This window comes from Tetrao urogallus, assembly GCF_951394365.1.
Source record: "Tetrao urogallus genome assembly, chromosome: 1".
NCBI classification, from domain to species: domain Eukaryota; kingdom Metazoa; phylum Chordata; class Aves; order Galliformes; family Phasianidae; genus Tetrao; species Tetrao urogallus.
The window spans coordinates 134657763-134673162 of NC_136813.1; the positions used below are offsets into that span (position 1 = coordinate 134657763).

The 15400-nt window shown below is 44.1% G+C and overlaps 1 protein-coding gene across 1 annotated transcript in view; it reads right to left on the minus strand.

Moving 5' to 3' along the window:
- TMTC1 (transmembrane O-mannosyltransferase targeting cadherins 1) overlaps window positions 1–15400 on the minus strand; it is a gene marked incomplete at both ends in the record, with an annotated part of 147349 nt that overhangs the window by 21688 nt on the left and 110261 nt on the right. The window lies entirely within an intron of this gene.

Below are 15400 nucleotides of genomic sequence, written 5' to 3' on the forward strand. Positions count from 1 at the left end.
ACCATGAATAATTTAGCATTTTATACACTGCTGCAACATTTGTATCAGTCGTATTTTCATTCCACAGCATATAAGTGATTCTGGCAGGGCCTTATTTGGGGGTGAAGCCAGAAACACATGAGGAAACTCTGAGAAAAGAGGACATGCACCAGGAACAAACTCGGGATGTTTCCTACAGGTAAACAAGAAAAAAAGCCCCAAAACTCTTTTTCCACCCATCACTGAGCCTGGCAGACAAACATCGCACAGCCACATCATTGAGGACAGAGCATCCAAGGATGGAGCTGTGTACGTTTTATATAAACTCAGAGTATTATACAGACAAAGCGTAAGTGTAATAATCATCACTCATATCTAATGACTGCAGGCTCTGTCAACATTCCTCCTGTACAGATAAGTATCTTGTCTGTCAGAAGTAATCACTTCTCCTGATGCAAGCCTTCAGGTGCAGTTTTCATGTACAAGCCACCATCTGCACTATCTGCACAACATTCATCCACACTACCTGAATTCATGGCTTAAATGATTTTCGAAGAGATCCTTAATTGGTCTTGTTACAGAGAAACAAAGAGAAGGTTAGCCAAAAAATAGCATCGCTTTCCATCACTGAAGCTACCCAGCCAGTATGAAGCACTTGTGGATGTGAGAGGCTGCCTGTACTTGGCGAAGAGTCAGTAAAAGACAAAGTGATCAGTGGGCAGGGGCTGAATGTTACCCTAGCCCTAAACTCCACTGGCCAGCAAGGTTAAGCCTCCCTGGATGAAGAAGACTGGGGGAAAATTTCCACAGGAATGGCCATGGAACAATGGACAGGATCATACTTGCCTGCTTTTCACCACGTGGGATGCAGTTCTGTGTGATACCTCAGACACCATCTTGAGTAAAGAACGTTCTATCTGCCTTTTGGCAAATAACGAAAGGCTCGGTCTTGCTTCCTGCCTCTCCCACATGATTTTAACATTGCTTTCAACTAAAAGGTTTTGGTAGTTATATTTGATTCTTGTTTTCCATTTGGCTACGATAAAAGCCAAGCACCCCTGTTGCCAGTACTCATATAAAAAGAGCTCTTATATCTGACATGAAGTCCCTTGACACATAAGCGGCCAGAGGTATTTCAGACAATTCTCGGGAAATCCAGAAACAGATGAACATTCTACAAAAACTGATGGTTTTGTCCTCAAACTTTCGGAAATTAATTCTACTCTAGGCCTCTACTGCTCCGCATGACATTTTAGGCCCAGGAGATTTGCTTGCAACAATTTGCAGAGGAATGAAAACTCAAGATTAAAAAACAGCACTGATTTCACCTCTAAACTGTACAGTTCTGACCAACGGTTCCATAAATACATTTCTGAGCTCAGCGCTAAAGCCTCTTGACAGCAAATCATAGGATGCAGACACAACTTCATGTATCCTGGGCTCTATTTCTTATGTTTTACATTTATTCATTACATCTCACTGCCCTTTCCAAGAAATGTAAGTGAAAAAACAGAACCTCAACCAGCACAAATTGTCAGCTTAAGCCAGCTTAGCATCTGGCCTGAAGAAGTTATGACAGTTGCAATTTTACATATCCGAACAAATGTTGGGAGAAAAAAATCTGAGCGTGGGGAGATAAGGCAGTGGTGCTGGGCTTTTCCACTAAGGTTCAGTTCTTTAAGTTCTTATTGGAATCTTATTTTAGATGGTGATACTGCACGATGCTCAACTGAGCTCAGCAGAGAGCATAACCAAGCCATAAGACAGCATCACCTAGAGTAAAGCAACCAGAGCCACTGCATGGCCCACCTTGAAACAGTTCCCAGGAGGGGCCCAGCACTAAGCCCAGACCAGGGTCTGATCCCAAAAGTCAGCTTGGGCTCAGCTACAATCTCTCAGATACTTGCAGGCCAATTCGTACCAGCTGACCTCAGGGCTACAGAATGGGTCCCATAGCCTTTTCCACGTATTAATATGGACGTTGACTTAAGGACTAATGGTCTACCCTGCCCTCTTCATATGCACCCACTGCTTCTAATAGCAGCTTCCTAGGGATAAAACAGAGCAGAACAAAGCCTTGTGGCTGGATTCACAGAACATCATAAAACGTGACCAGAGATAACTAATTAAAGCAACATTTGCTGAAGAACTCTCAAAAGGTTTCTGCAAAATCTGCAGATATTCCATTTGCAAACTGTTTTGCTTTTTGCTGCACATGATCTATTATCTTCGTGAAAGAAGGGAGATAGACTTCTTTTCTTTCATTTTTATGCTCTTGCAAGGGCTGTGCTGTTTTTCAAGATTTTCCATATTGGCAATGATTTCTGATAGCTACCTTGTTTACCTCAACTGAAAATTTTCTGATGCAAAGATTGTCTCTTCCGCACGTGTGTCTATTTCTTGGAAGAGTAAGAAATACCTTACAATGTGATATCAAGGTAACGTGGTGTCTCTTCATTCCACAATAATAGCAGGACCCAGAACTTAGACCTTGTTTTACAAATAGCTGGGACACCAGCAAAAAAAATCAGCTGTTATAATGTATGTGGTGTTTTATAACTTCTCTTCAGAAAACAAAGCATTCTGCCTGGACACACACAGTGCTGTGTTTTCATTGCCACCACCATTGATAATAGTAACAGTCTGTAGGCAATATTCTTCTTGCTACGCATCTGATTAGGTAGAAATTCCTCTAGGCTTCACCTAATCAAATGCAAGTGCTGCATTATTTATGAGAGAAAGCTGAATTTCATTAAATCTATTCTACAAGAAGCAGTTCATGTAAAAAAATCAATTTCTCCTTTCTTTTAGAAATCAGAGTTATTTTCTCTAGAAAACTTGCATTCATAGGTAATTATAATAGAAGTCTTGAAACAGCAGTTACTTTGAAAAAAAAAAAAGAAGAAGAAATCAACCCCATATATTTTAAAGCATATTTTAAATCAGACTGGCATTTCAATTCTGAAGAGAAGACAAGTGGGATGTTTCCTTGTTGCAGAATGAATAATTCAAATGATTCCTCCAGTGCTGCATCTGCAATTGTCAGAATAAATTTAAGCAGCTTCTCCTTTAACTACTACAGGTATACAGTGCACAAGAACTCCTGTTAATAATTATCCTCACTTCTTTTAGGCTAGCAGAATTCCCTCTAATACTATGGAACAAAAGCATTATTGACTTGCACAGTCAAGAGACTTCTAGTCTCATAAGATGATACCAGGCATAAAAAATATACAATCATCAAAATGCTGACGACCACTTTTGCTTTTTAATTAATGCTGTTATTATGTAAACGTTTGCTAAAAAAAATAAACTGAAGGGTTTTGTTTGGCAATATATTTATACTACAAGAGATCCCCCCCAAAAAGAGAAAGGGAGCGAGTTTGTTGTCATGGATACAACCTATAATCCACTAAGAATTTTAATTCTTTTAGTTCAGATGTAGAGAGACCACTTAAACCCTTGGCAAGCTCTGCTCACAGATCTGCCTTATACAGCCCTTGGTCTGGTGCCAAAGTATTAAGGGGGCAAAAAGCATTAGCCTGACAATTCCCCACTCACTCTTGGAGTGTTACAGGGCTTTTGCACAGCCAACACTAGACAGGAGTAGAAAGCAAAAGGGATGGAGCCACTCTAAGGCACTCTAAGCCACTCTAAGTTCTTCAGGGAAATGACCACAAACAGCACAGAATAGGTTCCATTGACAGCTCTGAGGGTCTAGCAGCACAAAGGGGGCTGCTGAAAGCCATCCAGAGCCATCTCTTAGAGCTGGGACACCCATGGGATGTCACCATTTCTTGGTGGCTTTCCCTGATGCCCCAAGTACCTAAGACAAGCAAGTCAAAACCTCCCAGTGAGCTGGGACATGAGTCAGACTGTTATAAAAGCCATAAACAACATGGGACATAAATAACCTAATAGCCATGCCCTAACAGCAGCAGAAAAGAAAAATCCACCTGCATCTCCTTGTATGATACTCGAAGAGGCTCTGCACATATTCTTTTCTGCTAGAGAAAAAAATGAGCAACTGGTTGAACTGGAGAGATATAGCATGCCTGTTTTTGTTACCATATCTTTTAACTAAATAATCATAGAATCACTGAAGTTGGAAGAGATCACTAAAATCATCAAGGCCAACCACAACTATCCCCATCATGACACTAAACCACATCCCTCAGTGCCACACCAATGTGGTTCTCAAACACCTCCAGGGCTGGTGACTCCACTACACCTCTGGGCAGCCTGTTCCAATGCATCACCACTCTTTTTGAGACAATGTTTTTCCAAATATCCAACCTGAACCTCCCTTGGCTCAATTTAAGGCCATAAACTCTCATCCTATCATTAGTTATCTAGGAGAAAAGGCCAACCCTCTTGTGTTCATGTCAAACACACAGAGTATGCTCTACCTTTGGAGCAGCTGATGTGCCACTCCGGGCAAACCACTGGTGTTACCTCATCTTGGCCAGAGGATGCTGTGTTTTCTCACCCGTTCTTCAAGATGCTGGACACTGTCTGGCTGCCACTCATCATCCTTCCAGTGCCTATATGACCCTGCCACAGTGCTCTACAGGCACAGACTGGCTGTAGCCAAACTAAGGGAGCAATCAGGCTTTAATTACCCCACCCCTAATGCTGGCAGCACGGCAACTTGTTTTTATGACACATTTTGCCCCATTTTAATATTTATAGCAATATTTTTTATTGGCATCATTTTGCCAACAGAAGAAGGTTACATCAATAATATTACATCTGCCTCAAATTTTTATACCACTCACTTAATATTTACTCCTATACACCCAATTTTCCAATTTGAATATTACATCACGCTCATTTTCACATGTTTACTTAGGTTCTCCATAAAGCTCTGTGTAAGGTTGATTTAAAAGCTGATGCAATACAGAGAGCAGCCATCCTACAGGGAATAACCCCACACTGGCAACAAGTCAGGCCATGGCCTCATGACATCATGGCATCTTGGTCTGAAAGCTCTATGTGATGTAGGTCACAGAGCCAGACCTTATGTCATCCTCCAAAAGACCTTCAATTTGCAACATCTGAATTCGTTTTATAGACAGAGACAATTTTGCAATATTAAGCAGCGGCTTGTTTTCTCTTCAGGAGTTTTAATAGTTGCATCAATATTTCCTCAAAGTTAACACCCTTCAGCTTGGCAGATTTGTGGCAGGCAGGCAGATTTTTTTTTTAAACCTGGAAATCCTGTTGAAAGTCAGGCAAGTGAGAGATCTAAGGCTTTTTGGTTCCTTTGAAAGCCTCAGGCATAATCTCCTTCACTGAAAGCATGACAAAGCAGTCACCGTACACGCACAGCCCTGATTGCTGCTATTACACCTCACCCATTTCTATACTACTCAGTGATGAGGCGGGCTGGACCAGCACATCACGCAGTGCTAGGAATGAGGCAGGGAGCAATCCTAACCTCATGGGGTTAAGCTCATGCAGTTCTCAGAGCATCTCTGAACCTCACCGGTGTGCTCCACCCCATGAGTAGTTCTGTGGGTCCCACAAGGGCCTTCACTGGCATTACGTGGACCGGCTCAGGCCCTGATGGAAACACCAAGATCATAACTTGATCCTTATGGGTCCCTTCCAACTCAGGATATTTTACGATTCTGTGACAACTGCTTTCAGAAGCGATGCTGCATGCAGTTAGCAATGGGGGTATGTGGAATGCCTACAGCTATTTCAGACACCCATTGGTTTGTCCCACTCACCATTGCTGAAGGGCAAGGGTCCCCCCACAGGTGCCTTCGCTCCCCCAGCCCACCTAACAAGCAGCACTAAGCATCTATAAACATACTTGGAGAGATGGTACTCATCTCTACCATGGTTTCCCACATGGCCTTAGACAAATCTGCCTCATAGGTCCTCATGCTTTGTCACTAAAGCAACAGCAACCAAATGCCATTTTCCTGTATCGCTGCCTCCCTGCTCAGAGTACCAGCTTTCTGCAGTGAAGGCAATCCCCAGCTCTGTTCAGAAATGGGTAAAACAGGCCTCAATCTCAGCTGGGACCTCCAGATGCCAACTTGGTATAAATAGCAAGTGATGAATGGCAGCCAAGGTGCAAGGAAGGGCAGGCTGGCCAGCCAGCCTGCCCTGTTTTCCTTGCCTGCAGAATGCTCCATCATCGAGGGAAAACTCGACAGGACACAGGCATCAAAACAAGAGGAATGGATATAATCTGCAAACTGATAAAAGCCACATGTATTCTTTGACCCCTATTTTAAAACATCACATTCAGAAGCGTGACATTTTAAAACCAAGCCTGTAGCACTTAAAAGAGTATTTCATTAAATTTTCAAACTTGGGTGGGGATGGAAGCTGAAATTTAGAGCTGAGGAGGAAAGAAAGGATTTTACGTCAATGTCACAGTTAAATAAGTAAATAAAAGCCCCCTGCTAAACTCACATCTTTCCTGTGATTTGAGCCAACGAAAGGTTATCAAATAGGGCTGCCTGCTTCTGCTTTCATATAAAGAATTTATGTAGGATCCATGTAAGTCCTTAAAATCCCAGAAACCACTCAAGGCCAGCAAAGGACTAATAATTCAAGACATGCCTGCCTTATAGAGAGAGTAAACAGTACAGTCTTCTTCAAAGATCCCACAGAAACCAGATCAACATCACAGCAAACAGGAGACAGCAAGTTCGGATAAATTCTTCAACCAAGCATTTACATGACGGTACAGAACAACAGACCTTGTACCTAAGCAGATGGGACAGAATTGCACCTGTCATCTGTTTAAACCTGTCCAACTTTAGATTAGACATTAGGCAGAAATTCTTTACTCAGACGGCGGTGAGGCCTTGGCACAGCTGCCCAGAGAAGCTGTTCGTGCTCCATCCCTGGAGGAACTTAGGCCAGGTTGGATGGGAGGCCCTGGGCAGCCTGAACTGCTGGGTGACAGCCTTGCACACAGCAAGGGATTGGGGTGGGCTTTGAGGGCCCTTCCAATCCACATCATTCTGTCATGCTTTGATCTCCAGTGGTTCCCCAAAGCGCGCCCTATGCTAGCTCTGAAATGGCTGGGGATTGCCTCAGCCACTGATGTAAACTGGAGCAGCCTCATTCCAGCATTTCCCACATTGCTTGAAGGGTCAAATTCATGATGATGAGGAGAGCACTTCACTCTTACCTACCAGGGCTTCACAAAAAGCCTCAAGACTATCCCAGTAGACACTTGCTGGGAACCAATTTTCCTGCTGCCCATTGATAAAGACCAGAGAAGCCAAATCTCTCATGATTTGTACAGCAATAACCACTGCTGTACAGCTATCTGGCTGTTCTCTGAGACAAATGTGGTCTCAAAGTTTCAATAAGGGCAAAGGCAGCTGGCTAGCAGAAAAGAAACAGTGCAGGAACTAAGAGCAATTAGCCCTTGGATTTGACATTCTTGTTTGCAAAAAGTAAAAAGTGCAGTAGAAACTGCATAGTTCACGTAAAAACGGAAACATATCTCATCTTAATAAGTCAAAAGCTTTGCAGCTTCATTAGGAAAGTGTTTTCCATTCTCCAGATTTTTAGCCTCAATATCAAGTGCATTCGCTTCCCTGGAAACAGTCCGAGCTACACACCATGTATGAGGAACATTCCACAGCCATGGTCACACATGACGGGAGCTCTTCTCTGAGGAGATGCTATTGAGAAGATAGCAAGTCCTTGTATTACAGTGTAGAAGGGCTTGTATCCATGACAGAAGCCACAGCTTAGGAAGTGACTCAGAATGCAGATGCCTATGATGAGGCGGAGCCATTCAGCTCCCATTCCAGAAGGAACATCCAGCTTCCATTGCTGCCAGTGCAGTGATACACGTAATGCCTGTGCTTGAGGCCTCATGGTCACACTTACACTACTCTGGTTTTGAGCAACTACACCCTGATTAGCATTTCATCAACAAAAGGCAGAACACTTGAGCAAACACAGGGTACACCCCAAAATAGGCATGGAGTAGTGTTAAACAGGTTAAAAAATAAATTACAGTGGCTGAAGTAATTTGGCCATCATCTCATGCACTGTTACAAAGGCCATTATGCTCTGATTCAAATTACTAGGCAGCCTTTTAATCGTCAATTATTATTAAATCACTCGACAGGTTTGTCTCGCTTCAGGACAGCCACCACATACATATACAAGAGCACCAATACCCCAAAAGCACATCTTGATGAGGCATGATTTAGAAGAATACTACACAAAGATGCTCCTGACAGCTTGGACGTGACCTGTCTCAGGCTTATAAAATCCATTAAAGGAGGGCATTGTGTTAACTCTCTCTGAAGATGTTCCACCAATGCCTAACCAGAGGGCTTGCTCCAAGGGCCTGACCTAAGGAATCCAAGTGTCAGAAGAGCACCCGATGCTTTGGGAGCAAACACAGCTCCGGCAGTCACAGCAAAGCAGCACTGCACATTTTTGATTCCCTGTAAAAACAGGCTAACAAATGGTGCTGGTATTTTAATTCTTTCCAGAAATAAATCACAGATGGTATCCAAGGCCACCTGCAGTCGACACTGAGAGGCATTTCCAAGGCACACGCATGCATCAAGGACCATACGAACGCTGTTTTCTTACTGCATGGAGAGTGCAATTTAACCAAATTTAAACAACCGCAGACAGTGCTGATGTAAGATATATGAAAAGCCAGTGGGTAGACGTGGGGGAAAGCTTAGCAAGAAACCTGAGTCTCCCTTATAGCATTAGAGTTTTACTTCTAAAGTGGAGTGGGGAGAAAAGGCAGCCTAGCTTGTTCTTTTTCTACTCGTTCCAGCAGCATTATGCACCAATTTATTCCCTCAGTGAGGGATATGGCTTCGGTACTCACACTGCTTCCTCCTCTTGCAGAATCTAGTCAGGATCTCATGATGCTTCCCTTGCCACAAACCAGCCTTCCCAGTTTCCCTGCTGCAAACAGTGCCCTTAACTCCAAGTTCTCAAAAGACAGTCTGCCCAAGTACTTTCCTATTGTCTGCTCTGCCTCCTGGCCCAGCAGTCTCCCTTCCCTCAGGGCTGAGCCAGAAACAGAGCCAGCCTGAGGATTCCTGCTTGCTGCCTTGCGACCCCCTTTTCTGAAGAGTCCCACCTCTGAGTGGGAACCGGGGTTTCTGCACTCATCTGCTGACAGCAGGCTGATCCCCCTTCCGCTCACTCTGTTTGGCCAGAAGCACAAAGGAAACGTGCGGCAATGAGCCTGCTGATGGTCATGTCCATGCACAGATATGCAAAAGCATGTATACTGTCCACACATACACTGGGACATTGATGTACAAAACTCACAGGATTACCTATACAGTGAATACATTCTGCAGGACTTTGCACCATCAGATATTACACTGGTGGTAAGAGACAGTTCACAATGAGCACTTGCCTCCCTTGAGCAGTAGCCCAAAAGGCAGGTCCAGGTTGCCCTAGGGATGCCTGATGTGAGGAGAGCCAGATCAGTCTGTCTTTCTCCATACACACTTTTTATCTTTCTTTCCAGCACTTTTCCTTTCTCAGCTGCCCCAATCTCAATTCATTTCTGCAACTTTCATCTTTTGATAGAAATAATTCTGTTGCTGCTACCATTTTGTACCATTTGATGATCACAGTACCTGACTTCAATCACACATAGCTCTTTTTCCTGCACTATTAAACTCATATTGTACTGATATTTTATTAAGGGCAAACCTATATGCTTTTATGTCTGAAAGTGCAAATGTAAAATTTCAGGTGTCAACTTTGTGCTGGACACAGTGATGTAGTTTGCATAACATCAGATTATTATTACCATTATTACTTCCTTCAGCACCACCTGCTGCTGCTCACACTGATAAGAGATCCATGGGAAGCAGGACCCTGGCAGCAAACACAGCATGCCTACAAAGTGTACTCTGAGATGCTGGCTATGGAAATGCGGACTGTAAAATGGAGCTGCTTTGGGAATTAGATTTTGAATGAGCTCAAAAGTAGCAGGGAAAGTGATTCTTTCTCTCCTCCCTTTGTTGTTTGAAGAGTTATTAAAGACAAAAGAAATGGTGGTCAGACTGGTTTTAAGCTTTTTGGCTATGTCAGTTCATATGAGTTTCTGAGGAGTGATAAAGTCTCAAGCAATATCAAGCAAATGAGGCCATTAAAGAAGAAGGACAAATGCTTGTTAGCTATCAACAACAACAAAAATATCTTCATTAGCACATCACAGATATTCCTCATACTAGCATAAGGTTGCACAGCCTTGTATACTCAGTCACAGAAAGTGCAAATGAAAGTGAAATTTTACATTTGCACTTTATTTTATATAAAACTTTTTAATCTCCAGCTACAGGAGGTCTCCAGAATTCCTAACAACAGCACCAAGAATTTTCAGGCTGGCTTTCAGAGTAGCCATGGTCAATTCCATCTCAGGCAGAACGCTTCTGGTCTTCACTTATTGCAGAAGCGAAAAACAAGCATCTCCTGGGGTCACTACCATATGTCAGGCAAACCACCAAAGCAATGAAACCCAGCAGTGTGTTTTTATTGTTTCACTGAAGGTAAGCTAAAAGCTTTGTAAGCCATTGCTACAACCGCAGAATGCCAGCTGTTGATAAAATCTGCATTATGGATAACTCATTTTGCAGCTCCAAAGGGTTATGCCTCCATTTGCTTTTCCTCAACCTGACTTACAGGTGGAGCTTTTCCCATATACATAGAACTTTTTTTTTTTTTTCCCTTTCATTCTCCTTCTCTCCAATTCAAATTATGCTGCTGCTGTTCTCTATTTCTGCATATCATCTCAGTTTTCATTTCCTTCACTCTTGGGCAGCATAATTGGATTGCACTAATTACCTAAATCAGGCTCCATCAGGATACTGCATCACTAGCTAGTTGGCTGGGGTAAGCCTTTTGAGGGGCCACCTGCAAAGAGTCTCAAACATAAGCAGAATCACAGAATCACAGAATCACAGAATCACCCGGGTTGGAAGGGACCTCAAGGATCATGTAGTTCCAACCCCCCTGCCTAGCAGGGCCACCAAACATACACATTTAGATCAGGTTGCCCAGGACCCCGTCCAACCTGGCCTTGAACACGTCCAAGGACGGGGCATCCACAACCTCCCTGGGCAGCCCGTTCCAGGGCCTAACCACTCTCCTCGTAAAGAACTTCCCCCTAACATCCAACCTAAATCTTCCCTCCTTCAACTTGGATCCATTTCCCCTAGTCCTGCTATTGTCAGCCCTTATGAAGAGTTTACTCCCCTCCTGGGTGTAGGTTCCCTTCAGGTATTGATAGGCTGCAATGAGGTCGCCCCGCAGCCTTCTCTTCTCCAGGCTGAACAAGCCCAACTCCCTCAGCCTGTCCTCATAGGGGAGGTGCTCTAGCCCCCTGATCATCTTAGTCGCCCTCCTCTGGACCCTTTCCAAAATCTCCATGTCTTTCTTGTACTGAGGGCTCCACACCTGGACACAGTACTCCAGATGGGGCCTCACAAGAGCCGAGTAGAGAGGGACAATCACTTCCCTGTCCCTGCTGACCACCCCTCTCCTGATGGAGCCCAGGATCCCATTTGCCTTTTCGATAAGCAGCGTATCAGGGGCTGGCTGATGGTATCAGTTATGGAGTTGGCCTTAGAAACCTGCCCTGCAATTTCAGTGTCAGAGAAAACACGTTCTTCTGCTCCATGATTTAGCTGAAGAGATAAACCAACACATGGCAGTGGAGGATCCTGCCTACAAATGCCTTCAAAAGTAGGAATGGGGTTGAGTTTCCTGGGATTTAGTCCCAAACGCTATTATTTCCGTACGTAAACCATGTGCACGTCAACATCTTTTCACACAGCCATAGCTACACCACCTGCCTACACCACAGGAGCAATAGGTCACTTTCACTAAACAGTGACATGGCAGCTGACACTTCTGGCAGAGAAGCAGCAAATGGAAACGCATTGTTGCGTTGGTGGAATGGTAATTGCAAGCAGTTAAAAGAGCCAAGCATGGACTGACAAGATCACTTTTGTTTAGCAAACAGTTAAACTCACCAGAGATCAGGCAAACCTACACTGCAGTTTGGCATAAGCTTTGGGAGGGAGCTGGAATGATTAATGAGCCATCAGCCACGTGCTTCAGAGAGAGCTGCTACAGCAGTGCTGCTCTCTCTCCTACCTCCCAGAAGCTGCAGGGTGGTGGTAGCAGAAGTCTGCTTCCCTACTGACTCTGTTTTCCTTATTAATTTCCTATTAATATGCCCACTGCTCCTCATCACACTAGGCAGACGTGATATTTTGATCTCCCATCCTTCTGACAGAGCTGCAGCTGGATTGCTAAACCCCTTGACTAAATCTGTATTTTATGTCATATGGAGAGTGTGGATTAATCTGAACTCACCTGGAGACCAAACACATAGTGAGGGGCACCTGGGGGAATGTCACAGAAGTTGGTGTTGTTAACGTTCAAGGCCAGGTTGGACTGGGTCCTGGGCAGCCTGATCTAGTGGAAGGTGTCCCTGCCCATGACAGGGGGATTGGAATTTGGCAGGGGCTTTAAGGTCCCTTTCAACCCAAACCACTCTGTGATTCTGAGTGCTGCCTCAGCTTCCCAGTTTCTTGTCCATTTTCAGGTCAGGCCAGTAGCCAAAAATATTCTGAATCATCAGAAGGACAGCATAACTACTAATTTCCTTCTTTCTAATTGTAGAGAATTGGTCTACAACCAGGGGCAGTGATTTGCAAAGCTGGAGTCTGTGAGGATGCATAAAACAACGTGAACGTGAAAACTGCTATTCTGCAACACCTATCTAGAATATCCACCATCACGTTATATATCCCATATCCATCCCCTTCTCCATCTCTCCATTGTAGCCAATAGCATAGGTACCCAGCCACCTCTGTGAGGCCTCCACATTTCAGATGGGAATGTCGGAGGGGAAAACATGGAATGTTATTCTCCACAGGCAAATATATAACTCTTTTTAATTACATCACACTATTGCTTACTGTACAGCCTCAAAAACTCAGCAACAGGGCTTGAGTGAGAGAGTAAAAATAAGGAACGTTTAAGTGAATCACTGAATCATAGAATCATAAAGGTTGGAAAAGTCCACTAAGATCATCTAGTCCAATTGTCCACCTACCACCACGCCTACTAACCATGTCACTCAGTGCCACATCCATGTTTCTTGGACACCTCCAGGGACAGTGACTCCAGCATTTCCCCAGGCAGCCTGTTCCAGTGCACCACCACTCTTTTGGAGAATTTTTTCCTAATATCCAATTTGAACCTCCTCTGGCACAACTTGAGGCCATTCCCCCTCATCCTATTGCTGTTACTTATGGGAAGAGGCCAACCCCTTCCCTGCCTCCTCTTCTGCAGACAGAACAATCCCAGTTCCCTCAGCTGCTCCCTATAAGGCCTGTGCTCCAGATCCCTCACAAAGATTGCTGAGGCGGTGGAAGTAAGGAGTGCAGCTCCCCAGTGACTCCTGGTGTGCATGCAGTGCAGGCCTTGTGAGGACAGATAGTGAGCATGCAAAGTAGGGGCAGAGAATGGTTTTTCAGAAATGTGAACTAATACTAAAATAACTGAAGCAATCAGAGCACGAGCCAGAGCCACTGAGACACTGGGTACCTGGGAAATGCTTCCATGTGGACTTGAGCCCTGACCAGGCCTTGGATGCTCTATAAACAATACGAGCAGCACAATCTATGCCATCTAATGCCATTGAAGAAACGTTTGAAATTAGAATCTCTTATAACTGAAATACTGCTGAGCAGAAGACAGCGTTATAATTATAATAAATGAGTGCTGCTGAGTCAGAGGAGAAAAAAATGTTTTGCCAGTAAATCCCATTTACGCAGGCAGAGGTGATGTCAGTAGGAGCAGAAAGCAGCAAGTGATGTTACACTCCACACTCTATGTGGGGTTTGGAATATATTTGTTAGTCCCTCTCCTTTCTTTCAATGGCCTTTTCTGGTAAATTGGAGAGAGCCTGGAGAAGAGCTATGGGAATTATTAGTGATCACAAAAACTTGCATAACAGTGAAAGTGACAGCATCTAGGAAGGCTGCTCCGAAAGTAATGCCTCCTATTCGATTATGTTGCCCTATTTGATTTTGTTGCCATGTGACACGTGGCAGCAGAGGGAGAGTGACAAAATGGCATCTGACATAGAAGTACATGTGAAGTGAAAGTGTGGAAAAGGATTCCTCCACACAGAAAAAATGTCAGCCATTTACATTCACTGACATTTGCTGAATGTTTACAAAGACCAAACAGTAGATGTGAACACAGTGAGGCGGTGGATGGTGCATTCCAGCAGTGGTGACAGCAAGGTGAAAGACAAGCCATGTTCCAGATGGCCATACAGATTTTTACAAACACAGTATGCAGGCTGGTGAAAATGCATAGTTAATGGTGGTGACTATGTTGAAAAATAGTGCTTTGTAGCTGACAATTTGCTCTATCAAACAGTGTTATTGTGCTCTTTGTAGCTGTTGTCGTTTCCAGGGAAATAAATAGGAGGCAGTACTTTCAGAGCAAGCTACATACATTCATCTATTGTATCCAGCAGCAGATTAGAGGAGAAACTGATCACTGTATAGAAAACTGTCTTCTGATAATGAGCTTTTCAGCGTGGCATTTAAAGGTGTAAACAAATACAATGAACAGGAAGCTGACGTTAAACAAAACAGACTAAAAATAAAGGAGGACATTTTCAACAGCCAGGGTAATTAACCTTCAGTCCAACTTATTGATGGCTGTACTGGATTTTCCATTCCTGGAAATGTTGAAAAATAGGATGGAGGCTTTTCTAAATGACTTCCTAAATCCTGAGCATGGTAAAAGAGAAAAGGTACACAAAATCTAAAAATCACCGTCACCTAGTTTAACTCAATCCTTACTGACAAAATACCATCCTGCCCTCCCAGCTCATGGGTGGGATAAGAGCCCTTGAGATTCTCTGGCATAACCCTGTCAGTTGGCAAGAAGATAAAACATAGGAGTTTCCTCCCACACCACATGTCAGGAAAGAATATTTCTTGCGCCTCCTGACGTGCCCTTTTGTGCTGAGCTCTGTTTTTGCCACTAGAGCCACTCCTCATGTTGTCTGCCCTTTCCACACGTGCCTTTTTTCCTGGCAGCACTGTCTGCACCCTATATGCTGGCTCTCCCTTGCCACTCCCATTTTACCTGCACACCTTTCTACAGGGCTAGTCCCTTCTCTCAGGACTGGAGGGCAGCAGGGAGCATCCAAAGTCCTGGGCAAGCATCCACTGTGGGGCGGCAAATGGAGGAAGCTGCATGCAGGAAGCTGCCCCTATTCCATGTGGGGTCAGGAGATGTGTCACCCAGGATCTGCTACGTGCACAGTCTGGGTCAGGTGATCCTGCATATTAAGCCATGCCCTTGGCCCAGATTTACCATGCATCTATAAGCAAGACAGTTCACC